Genomic DNA, 12,540 nt, shown 5'->3' with positions numbered 1-12,540 from the left:
AGGTGAGACAGCCTCATAACTGCAGTGCAAACAGTGTACCTGCAGGTACACAATGCACCTTTCACACACCACTACTTTTTGCCTACAGGTTGCTGACTCACATTTGTTATTCATCATGTCCTGGCTTACTGCTTAAGCTTGTCCAGCTATGCTCTTTCTTTTGTAGGCACCAGTGGTTTGGTGTTGGTGGAGGTCACTGGTTGCCTGCTGCTCCCTGTTTGGCATCTATAGCAAACTGCTTGTATAAAGCAGAGGCTTGTAGCTGCATAAAGATGTATGCTGTTGGACTCCAATCCTCTTTGAAGGTGGAGTAGGGGCCAAAGTTTGGACATCCTTTACAGTATCTTTTCCATACACATGTATGTGAGTGCTCTGTCACAGTCCTTCTGGGACAGGTAATTTCTGAGGTACATTTGCCTCTTCTGCAAGTGAAACTCAGCAATGGAGAAGTGCTCTTCGTGGCCTGACCATGGGCCTTCTCCATTTTTTTTCACCTTTGCCTACCATCACATCCAATTGCAGTGCTCTCCCTGCAAGGTCATTGGTGGTCTCCTATGTGACAGTTATGGCCCAGTTTCCTGAATATGCTTTCCTAGAGGCACTCATTCCATGTGGATGGAAAGTCACTGTCACTGTCTTCTGTAGGGGGGTACTCTGGGCAGAGGGCTCCTGAGATGTCGTGGTTTTGACTCTGGAGGGATTTTAAACACTTACTTAAAACTGTTTTTCCCCCTCCTCCCCACCCTGCTCTTCTCAGAGGAGAAGAAAAAAAGTTAGAGAATTCCTGAGTAGAGATAAGAATTGGGAGACTCACTAATTAATTTTCATAGACAACCAGAGTCAAAGTGAATAGAACGTAAATTTATTGCTAATAAACTTAAACTAAAAGCTAAATTTATTGCCAACAAAATAAGAACTAAAGAGTAAAAGAATAAAACAGTCTTAAAACGCAACACCTTCCTCCCATTCCCCCCTTCCCTCAGCTGAGCAGGGAGATGAGAAAAGGGGGAAAGTCATAGCCAGCAGTTGCTTCTGCCGCTGTTGAAATCTCTCTCTTAGATAGGAACTCTTTCCAATTCATTGTCCTGTGGGCTCACTTTTCCATCAGGCACAGAGGTCTCTCTCTGCATTCTGATGGTCTGCACAGACTGCAAGAGGACAACTTGCTTCACCATGGTCATTCACCACAGTTACAGGAGGTAATGGCTTTGATTCCTTCTCCTGTGTCCTGTGGGGTCCCTCTCCACGGGAGACAGTCCTTGATAGACCTCTCTGGTGTGGGTCCATCCCTCAGGCCACAGTTTTTCCATAATCTGCTGTCCCTTGGGTCATGAATGAGTTGCATCAGCATAGATCCCCCACAGGGCCACAAGTCCTACCTGAGACAACTTGCTCCAGCATAGGTTCCTCTCTCCATGGGCCACAGGTCTCCAGCAAGACTGTTTCATCTTAGGCTTCCCAAGGGGTTACAGCCTCCTCATGCAGTCTTCTGCTCTGGCATGGTCTCCTTCATGAGTTGTGGAGGGGGGTCTCTGCTCCCCAACAGTCTTTCACAAGCAGCAGGGGTCTCAGCTTTCAGTCTTTCACCTGCTGGAGGGGGAGAGGGATGCCTCTGGGCCTTTTTCTCCCCCCTTCTGCTACACTGACCTTTGAGTCTACATTGCTGTCTCACATTCTCTTCTGCTCTCCTCTCCAGCTGGAATTTCTTCTGCAACACAGGCTTCTCTTCCTATGTTCTTAAATATGTTATCACAGAAGCAAATATCATTGGCTAATAGTAGGAAATCCATCCTGGAGCTGACTATCATTGGCTTTTTCATAGAATAGCAAAAGTCTAGTAGCTTCTAATTGAAATCATCTCTATGGCTCCCTATTACCAAAAATTCAGCCACATGAACCCATGACATGAGTGCTGCAACAGGGTGAGCAGTCCTGAGCCTTCTGTCCTTTCCCTCATGCTTTCATGCCTGAGTATTCCTGGTGTGTTTGTCAGGTGGCTAGACAGTGAGGATGATGAGGGAATTTACCTTTCAAATGGTAACTGCTGAGCTATAAAACTATTAATATGGATGCAGCTTTGAGCTAAACTCCTTCCAGACTGAGTTAAGACCATCAAGAAGGAGTGGCTGCTGATTTCCTTGTCCCTATGGGTCTTGGCAGTCAGGGCTGCTGAGACTGGAGAAGTTCTTCCTAATTCCAACAGCAGATTGATACTGCTAGTCTTTATGGACTAGTTCAGAAGTTTCTGACAAACTGTCTCTATGTGCACAGAAGACACACTAAGATTGGTGAAGACTGTCTCTGTTCACAGAGAACAACCAACAACTACCCAGTCCTTCTAGGCTACCAAGTACTGTGACAGAGTGCAGGAAATGCAGGTGCTCAATCAGTTGTGAAAAACCTGTTAAAGATTAGAAATACTACACTGGTGATTTTCAAAGCATGGATACACTTTCTTAAGGAGGTGGGGGAACTAATGCAGCTTAATTCCTGTGCCATTTGAATAAAGTGCAGTCCTCATCTGAGGTAAGGCCTGCATCCTATTTCTGAATCAAAATCTGCCAGAACAAGATTTACAGACTCTTGCTAGGCAGAGTCTGCACTGAGACTGGAGTAGAGAATTTCAAAATCTCTTTAGCAGATTCAGTGCAGTGGAGGTTCTACCAGGTGCAGTGTGGGCGTGGGAGGCTACAGCAGGACTCTTCTGAGACAAAGATTGCCACAGGCCAAGGGAGAAACATCTCTAAGGAGCAAAGCCTGGTTTGGCCTGTGGTCAAAATGTCCTTGTTCCATCTCTTCCAGTGTCATAGGCAGTAAGTGTTAAAGCACAGCTAGAGCTGAGAGGCTCAGAGGTGTTTAATGCACAGAAAGAAAGTGCTGAGCACAGTGCAGGGCTGGAAGGGAATCTGGAAGCTGCTCTTTTCATGTTTTCAGTACATTCACCTGATGCCCCCAGCTGAGAACTAATTTGCATGGAACTTAGCTTTACACAGGAAAAATACAGTGAGAAGCAGATTTTGTGAATTGCTGCTTAGAGAGCACACTTGAGCAGAACTTACTGTGCTCATTTGTCAGCTAATTCGTTAGGGTTCACATGCTGTCAGGGTGCTTGGCTGTGTTCTGTAATGGCATTTTTTTTCTCTGCTGAACAGCAATTTTGCAATTGCTGAATCAATTATTACAATGTAAAATATTTGATATACTATTAGATGAAAAGTAAACTTATCTTGTACTAGCATTTGCATCAGAATATGATAAATGCACTTGATACTCATTGTGCTTTACAGAGAGAGGCACTCAAGAGAGCAGATTCTCTAAAATGAAACTACCATCTGGAAATTTTGTCTGAAGCCTGATTACAATTAGGGTTTAAAGAGCCACTTAAAAAAAAAAAAAAAGGCACAAAAACCCCCAAAACAACAACAATAACAAAACAAAACAACAACAAAAAAAAAAAGGTTACTTTGAAGAGAATTTGTCTGTACTAGTAATTTAAAAGCCTAACTAAATTTCAATAAATTGTGATGAAGTGAAGGTGTATATAAACCAATATTTGATTTCTCTGTCTTGCATACCTAATGTTCAACAGGATCTATATAAGTTTAAGAAATTCTCCATAGTATGTCAGATAACTGTATTTGCATGTAAAGAACAGTGTTTTAGATTATTTGAAGATTTTTACTTGTGATAGCAAAAGGCATGCTTTTCATAATTTTGAGGGTTTTTGAGTTTTTCCTTGAAAAAAGCTCATGCAAATTAGATTCTTCAGAAATATAGTCATAATCCTTCCTAGAAGCTGTGAGCTTGAAGAAATTTGTTTTAGAAATAAACAAGGCACAAAGATTCAAGCAATTATGTGATGTGCAATTACTTACAAGCCAAGGTCTTTCTTTTTTCATTATGAGATTTTAACAGAAAAATGTGAAACACTGCCAAGCTCTCTCAGGTTTTTTGGCAGTAATTTTTTAAATGACCCAACTGGCCAAAATTACACATGGTTCATTCTCTTCTTCATCTGTTGCAGAAGCAGAAGAAATGTCTGAAGCACAGTGCTTTACTTTGATGGAATCATTGTTCAAGTTTAATTATTTAATATTTATTATATTATCTGCAGTTTATTTTAAAATAAGGTAAGTTTGAAGCTGTTTTCTTTGAAGTTAAAGCAACAGGGTCAATTTTGTGGCTGACCTTACTGGCTATGGGAATTCATAGTACATTTTCATATGCCTGAAAAATCTGAGGTCTCTGTAATAATTTAGAAATAAAATTATTTTGTCCCTGAGGTATAAAGTGTGATATTCATCCTTGATTTTCCATCTGTTTTGGGCCTGTACCATGGGGCAGCTTTAAGAAAAACCTGGCTCCTGTGGACCCAAATAGTACTGTGTTGGAAGTCCATGCTACACATGTATGCAATGGTGTTTTGTTCCACAGTTCCTCAGGTTGCTGGGGGAAAGTCAAGTGACTTTCTGCTGCTGACCTGACTGCTTTATGTTGAGGCCGGTTGCTGTAGCTTGGAAGAGACCCCATGAAGGTGTGTGAAAGGAAGACCAGCTGCTGCTCAACATGGTGGAGTGGTGTCTCCCAGGCAACTGAAGCGGTTTGGAGATGCTGTGAGAGTTTAGTGACACTGAGAGATGAGAGAGCATGCCTTAGCAACAGGCTCAATTGGTTATAATGAATATATAACTCTAACCACGGATGGTTGTGCAGGAAATTCCTCCGAGTGATTTTATCTACCTGTTAACATTCTCCTGCCTCCACTGGACTCAGAGCCAACCTGGTGGTCCTTATGAGGGAATGAATACACCTAAGAATGAGGCAATTTACTGACACTGAGATGATCAAGCATTCTGAAGAATAGCTAGAGCTGTGTGTGATCTGCATAGCAGTACCATGCATGTCTGTGTCATCCCTTTGCCTACTGCTACCATGGATGAGCTGAATTGCATCCTCAGTAGGCATTATTTCCAACAGCATCAATAGGCCTCATTAGGGATAGGAGGCAGGTCACAGGAAAGTGTATAAGATTAAACAGCAAGATGTTCACAGGGCTGGCTTAAAGAAAATCTTTAATATTGATTCCTTCATACTACTATTATTACCCAGAAAGTAAGACCGATCTGAAGTATGTATAGTACCAACACCGTCAGGACTGGATGCATCATAGCACCGATGCTTTAGAAAGAGAGAGAACTTACAGAAAGGTTTTAAAAGAGATTTTTTATTCAGTATTGTGCATACTTGTTTCAATTATTTTCTGAAAATAGTACTATTCTCTCTTTCCCATTTCTAATTATTCTCTTTATCTACCTTATTCTCTTCATCTGTCTCTGAGCTCTTTACTTTTCTACATTGCCTTTTGGGGGGATAGGAAGACTAGAGCCAGATGCATCATTCTGTCAGTTTGGAGAATGGCATTATTATACTTTTGCTATTACTTTCCCATATGCTCCTTTTAAATTCTATCAATTTGTTTGCTTCTTAACCACTCTCACAGAGAGATCAGAGATTTGTGTTGCTATGATTCCCAAGTCCATTTCCTGAATGGTTAATTTAGAAACAAGTAGAGTGGCTCCATGATTCAAATTGCTTCTTCTAGTGTTCATTAACCTCACGTTTATCAACTTTTAAGAAAAGCTTAATCCTTTTACCTTTGTCAATTAAACTACATGAACAGAAGAATGGAGAAAATAATATACTTGTATAATTTTAAGAAAGGAGGCACTGAAAACTCAAGTTTAAATTAATTCCCTATCAAATCAAAATGAAGCCTTGACACTTACTGTGTGAAAGCCAATTACTTCTGTTCACCAGCCATCACAAAGTCTTCATCAAAAAAAAAAAGAAAAAAAAAGGGAATTACTAGGCTAACTTCAAGAGACTATTTGTTTAGCCCTCCTAATATAATAGGAAGGGTTGATAAAGAATGACACATTCAGAATATAACATCTAAGTACAAATATTCTTAAGGTAATATATAATATGTAATATAATATGTAACTTGGGTCATATTCCCTAATGATTGTCTCTAGTTCCCCAAGATCAATGTGTTTTCGAATTTCAGTTGCTTTTTCCTGATTCACATTCCAAATTCTGCTCTCCCTCACCATTAAAATTCCTGCCCAAGGCAACTTAGTTGCTCACTCTAATACTCTATCTGTTCACATCCATTTGACCAGAGGGGTACTCCAAAATTCACCTCTATCACGAGTCTTTCTATTCATATAATTCCTAAATTACTATATTTTCTCTTATTATGCAAGACTGAACCTTCATTTTGGAGCCCTACACAAAGTCCCAAGATAACACAAGCTATCACTTACACTGTCAAGTATATTTGCCTTTTCTGCTCCTCCCAAAATGCTTCTGAAACTCTTCCAAAACACTGCACAGGCATAAGCAAAGCAGAATTTAACATGCAGAAACATAGTCACCAAGCAAAATGGCTGGAAGGAGTCAAAGGGATCATGGTGTGATTCCCAGTTTACTCTTAACTTTCCAGGGACAGCCATTTGAAAAATTGTGTTTCACTGTAAAGGAACACATGATGTAGAAGCTGGTGAGATGCTGTAAGCTAACAAAATTATTTTCTCTGGGATAAAATGATGTATAAAAAGGTAGTTAGCTGTGTGAGCTTTCCATGCTTAATTTTTACCCATTTAATCTGACTTGATCCATTTGATTTGACTGCATTCTTCCATACTACACTGAACTTCTTTCACATTCTAGGAATATGAAATCATATGAAAACTATGTCATTATTACTTCAGTAGACTTTGTTTTTAAGATAATAATATAAAAAATAAATAGTGAAAATTCTGTGCTGCCAGGGCTAACAGATGGTTTGTCAAATTTTCATAGGTGTTATCCATGAAAAAAAAAACAAAACAAAAAGAGCTAGTCTAATTTTTAATATAAGAGTGGCAGGAAATGGGAAATATTTTTATTTGTTAAAATTTCTCTATATTTGTAAATGTGAAAAACATCTTAGTTTGACCCACATGGTATTCTTGATATATCATCTGTCAGATTCTTTACTGGTAGAAATTAATGTAGCTCATTGACTGTAGCAGGCCTGCATTTTTTCACCTCAGTTGTATAACTTACCTAGAGTAAGAACATGAATGTAGAAGGAAGACAAAATATCATTATTATTAGCGCTGTTCTGATATATCTGTTGAAGTTATGACCTAATCAGTATCTGTAAGCCACAGAGGGAATACTAGAGCCCTCACAGACACTGTTCTGGAGTTGGTGAGACATCTGCAGTATGTGTGACCAGTCGAACCTTTTCATATCAGTTTTCAACTGCCTTGAGTGTGATTGTTCAACATAAAAATAGTTTGATCAGATGAGTAGTTGATTCCAAATACTTTTATAAAGGATAAGCAGCAAACTCTTGTAGGTCCACTTTCATATCTAAAATCAATTAGACAAATTCTCAGCTGAATTTCTGACTGTCCCTTGGATTAATTGCTTAGTTTAATAGGCTTCCAAGCTTGATGTGTCAGCATTGCTAAAATGTGCTAAAATACCCAAGAAAAAGACTGGCAAACTTTGAAAAGATGAACCTGGAAACTGTTGTTTTAAGTAAATGCTGGGTTCCCATTGTATCAGCTGCAACAGTGGCATTAGCCCACTGCCTGAGTGTTGCAGACTTCCCATGTGAGGTACTGAGCTAGTGTCTGGGAACTTGCATATTTCCCTAGAAAGTCTTTGGAAGTCTCTGTAGCTTTTGAGGTGAGCCCTCAGAAGCATGTCACTGAGCAGGAAGGCTTTGAAGGCCAAAAAGAAAGCAGTGGAGCTCAGTTCTGAAGAGAGAACACTGCTATGGACAAATTCTTGCCATCCTGCAGGGAAGGCTTAGATGCCCATACTGCGTGAGGACCGGAGCAGTTTGACAGTTGAGTGCTTCTGCTTCAGTAGGCCACTCAGCTCATTATTCTCCTGGAAGGATTAGGAGAAAGTCTTCCCCAGGAAACCTCATCTCCAAATTCCTAATCTTCCCTTGAATTCCTAACCCCTTCTTTGCTCATGTAGACTTTCCTCTGAGTATGATAGTTTCTAAACCTCCCCGCAGATCTATCCCTAAAATAAACAAATAAAGAAGAACAATATTGTCAAACAGGCGTCTAGGAATTGGACAGTTGTTGCTGGAATTACCTCACAGCCATCTGGTTTTCAAAGGAGGAACTGGCTGGCAGTTCAGCTCTAAAAAAGCGCCAAACAATATTGGGTATTTCTCCCTCACCTTTTATTTTTTATTTGGAAGCACAGAAAAAAAAAATAGTACATGTTGACTATATTGAAGAAATCTGTTTCTCACAGTATCTTTGGGAAGTAAACAACTACAGAAGATTAAATTCAGATTGAGGTGCATCCTGTTTTATTTGTTAAGTGGCTGTTTATGTGTTAAGCAAGCCTCTTTTTATTATATATCAGTGATATACTGTCAGGCCTATATTGTCCCCTTTTTCTAGGGAAAGTGGATGAAAATCACTGTAAGACTCTCTCCCTCTAGAGGAGAATTCTCAGCTTTTCTGTATGGAGTGCTCAGCCATGCAGAGCAGCATCTTCCACTCAGCCCATGGCCCATGCTATCCTCTGAAGTGCCTGGCCTTGGCCACAGGTGCCTGTCAGGCTGGCTCTGAGGTGTGTTGCCTGCGGGCTGAGAACGTGCTCATTTGCTTTCGTCTTGATGGTTTTTGACAAAAAAAATCTGACATTTGATAAGAAATTCAAACTCATGCCTCTGTATCCACCTCTAACGATCAGACACTAACTTCACACCAGTGTCCTTCAGACACTGGGCCTTATTCAGAGATTAAAGTCAAAATCTTTTTTAGTGACTTCACTGGTTTAAGGCTGGGCTCCTTGCTTTGATTAAAAGCTCCTCAGATGAAATGTGGAAGCGATAAAGCCTTCAGTGCTGTGTGTGATAATTTCTCTTTCTTCATGTGTGGCATTTTTTCAATGATGTTTTGCTATTTGCTCAACCTGCACATCACTTAGATTGCTTGAAGCCATTAGACTTGATGATTTCTTTGCATAATGAAGTGGGAAAACATATTCAGTCAAGGCCAGCTCCTGAAGAAATCCATTGTTTGCAGTGATTCAATTTAATTTCAAACGTGTCACATCAGTATCTATTGTTAAGTTTAGTCTTTCAGCACTATGGAACCTGATGAGAGGAAATTACATTTTCACTGTAAAATCAGATTTAGCTTTTTGAGTGATGAACTGGTAAGGGATTGTATTTCAGTATGTATATTGCAAAGAAAAGAATATGTTCTGCCACGCAATAATAGCTTACATGCAGCTGTAAGTTTTTTGAGGGGTTCTTTTTCTTTTAATATATGTTTATGTGTGAGAGGTATTTGTGCTGGAAAGTACCAGTATCCATGTTTTAACCACCCTAATTTTGCCAGTGACTTGAATCTACAAAATGGTTACTATATTCCTTTAAAGTGTAATGTTGTTTTCATAACCTTGGATTTTCCAACACTCTGCAGCTGAATATTGTTGTTTGTTTAAGTGCAGTGTGATTAGCTGTCCTTGAAAATATCATCTGTGGCAGTTTGATTGTGTAGCAGAATGCCAGGAGTTGAAGGACACAAGAAAACCCTCTATCCCCACCAGCTATACTTACACATTCTGAAGCAGGTATTATTTTAGGTTTTGATTTGGGAAAATATTCCTTAAAAAAGACATCTCAGAGAGATATATCTAGTTAAAAAACACTGGTCTTAGGAGATGTATGAGTTCATGTCTTGGCATTTGCATAAAAACATATTTAAATGTTTATATTTTCCAGAATCATGGCCTTGGATTTATTCTCTCTAAAGTCCAACAACTGAACCAATGTTCCTAGAGTTGAGATGCCCAGTAATCCCTCTAATAATTTGAGTCTGCCTTTTAATTAGGTTTACAAATTCCTTGAAATATTACAGGACTTAGATTTCTTTAAAGCTACAGAATCATCAGCTTCCAACACAAACATGCTTTCAGTTAAAAAAAATAGGAATTTATTTTTTCACACACAATTTAAAATTGAGTTTTTACAGATTTGAATGCAGAAGATGCTTTTCTGTAGGTAAAACTTCTGCCAGGTTGATACATCAGTTTGCTCTATATGGTAATCCATATTTTTAATTTTTTTTTTCTTGACATAATTTCATGAGCTAGAAAATCTATTCAGATATGTATAATGTTGTTGTTCTGTGATATTGCTTGCTTTATATTTGCAAGAATTTAAAGAAGTTCAATGCAGCTTGGAAGAATTCAGTCTTTTGATCTTATGGGTAAAAATAAAGCGTGGAAAGCTCATGCAGTGTAAGACTGATCAAACTAGCAATTCCTTTTTCTGTTCCAACTTGAAATTTTCAGGAGGATTTTTTTTTTTTTAATGTTACAATTGCCAAAAAGTCTTTAAAGGTTGTACTTGAGGATTAGAAAGATTCCTCAGAGAATGAAATGAGCTGCTACAGATTCAGGGCTGTTTGCCTTAGACTAATCTACTGGCAAATTGGTAAAATACAGTGCTGTTAGGTAGACTGAGAAATGTACAGCTTGAAAGTCTGTTTGAGTACACCATGGAGTCTAACAGCAATGTGCACCCTCAAGCCAGATAGTTTGGTTTAACTTATTCCTGCTTTCTCTCTTGTAGCTGGGAGTCTATGGACTCTTGTAAAGCATACTTTGTAGAGTTACTTTGGTACATAGCAACATACCAGGGGCAAAGGTAAAAATTAATAGAACACTTTGATTTAAGCACATCATTGTCATTTTTCACAGCTGTTATCATCACTGAAGCAGAAAAGTACTAGGAAAACCTTCTGCCAGGTATAACCTGCTTTTTGCACAGTCCATTCCTTTGCTTCAGCATCTACTCAATCTGTCCCAAAGTCTTGTGACTCCAGCCACCATTCCCATCATCCCATCATTACCACAACAGAGAAGTTGTTTCATTCCATATTAATGCCAACCTTTCTGTACTTAACTATTTTGATTTACGTGTGGAGAGCCATAACCTTCTCTCTCTGCAACCAAGAATCAACCACTCTCAAGTTTGAGGCAAACATCTATTTTTTCCCAAGTACCTTTGGGCAACCAGCTGGCTAAGTGGTGGGCTGTCAGGACATTCAATTTATAAGTTTTGACAATGTATATAAACCTATTATATTATATATAATATTTTTACTATTAATTATATTATATTATTGTTATATCATGTTATACATTATACTTTTATTATTAATTATATTATTATTATATGATAAACCTCATTACTTTTAACTACTTTGTTTTGTCTTTACCAGATTTCCTGTCCTTGTACTGATTGCTGCTGCTCTGCTTTTTATTCCTCAGTAGCATTCTCTACATGGCAATGATACTTCTCAGTGCTGAAAAAAGCATATATGGAGAAACTCACCATTAAAATATAAAAAAAAAATTAAATAAAATAGATAGACTTAATTTTTATTCAAGGAATTGCCGTGCTTATTGTTTGGGATACAATTCAAAATGATTCAATTTAATCAGAAAAGAGAGACAGATGTCTTAGATCTGAGTCTCTATATCCTTCTGTTTAACTTTCACATCTGGACTGTCATTTTTTTCTATGCAATTGTGATACAATTCATGTATCATACAGGGACAAAGTGATGGTGACAGATACAACTGCTACTTGACAATTAATTTCCTTCTTCATTAAAAAAATTTTCATCTGAATATCCTCAGGACTTTCTCTGCAAAACTTAAAGTTTAAAGTGGTTGTTCCAGCTAAATTCATGCCAATAAATCATGCTCATTAAAACAGTTTAATATAGAAGGCATTCCACAAAAGTCATTTTTCCAAGACTGTCTCCTTCTAACCCTCACACAAATGGTATTCTTTAATGAACAGCTTTGAGAGAATAAAGTAGTCATGTTCAAGAGTAAGGATTCACCATCAGATCAGAAAAACTAAGAGAAATTAAAATGTGGCCACAAGCAACCAGGATGTTATATAGAACTATAATTTGAAATACAGAACTGTGTTTCCTAAGAATGGCTAAGTGCTGTCTTATTTGAGGAAACCAAGGGCTTCTCAAGCCTGGTTTTTCCACAGCAGGAATTTCTCTGCTGTCTCTTACTCCTTAATTGAGGCATTTTTCATATCTGATGGTTTCTCTTGCACCGTCTACATGCAGCTGTACCTTTTGCACCACAGCTCTTGATTAGCTGAGTCAGACATAGCTTCAACACAGGATTGTTGTCCAAGAAGAAAAGACTAGGTATGGTTATTACTAAGTGATTACAGGCCTGGATGTCCCAGACAATTACCACAATGACAGCCCAGTTCTGCCTGTTGTATGCAACCACACTACCTCAAGCTGAGATCTTGTCAGAGCTTATAAGCAAAGCAGAGCAGGGCTGGTGAGGAAGAAAGATGGATTTAGTCTGGAAATACAGCAGAAAAAATAACACAAAATGAATTGGTAGTCGAGGAGGTAGCGTTTCATACAGTCAGCATTGCCACTTTACAGATTTTTATCC

The sequence above is a fragment of the Empidonax traillii genome, unplaced genomic scaffold (genome assembly GCF_003031625.1).
Source record: "Empidonax traillii isolate 1590-97213 ecotype Southwest subspecies unplaced genomic scaffold, ASM303162v1 scaffold441:size580623, whole genome shotgun sequence".
Lineage (NCBI taxonomy): Eukaryota > Metazoa > Chordata > Aves > Passeriformes > Tyrannidae > Empidonax > Empidonax traillii.
The sequence above is the reverse complement of the archived record's forward strand: the minus strand, read 5'-3'. Positions refer to the sequence as shown.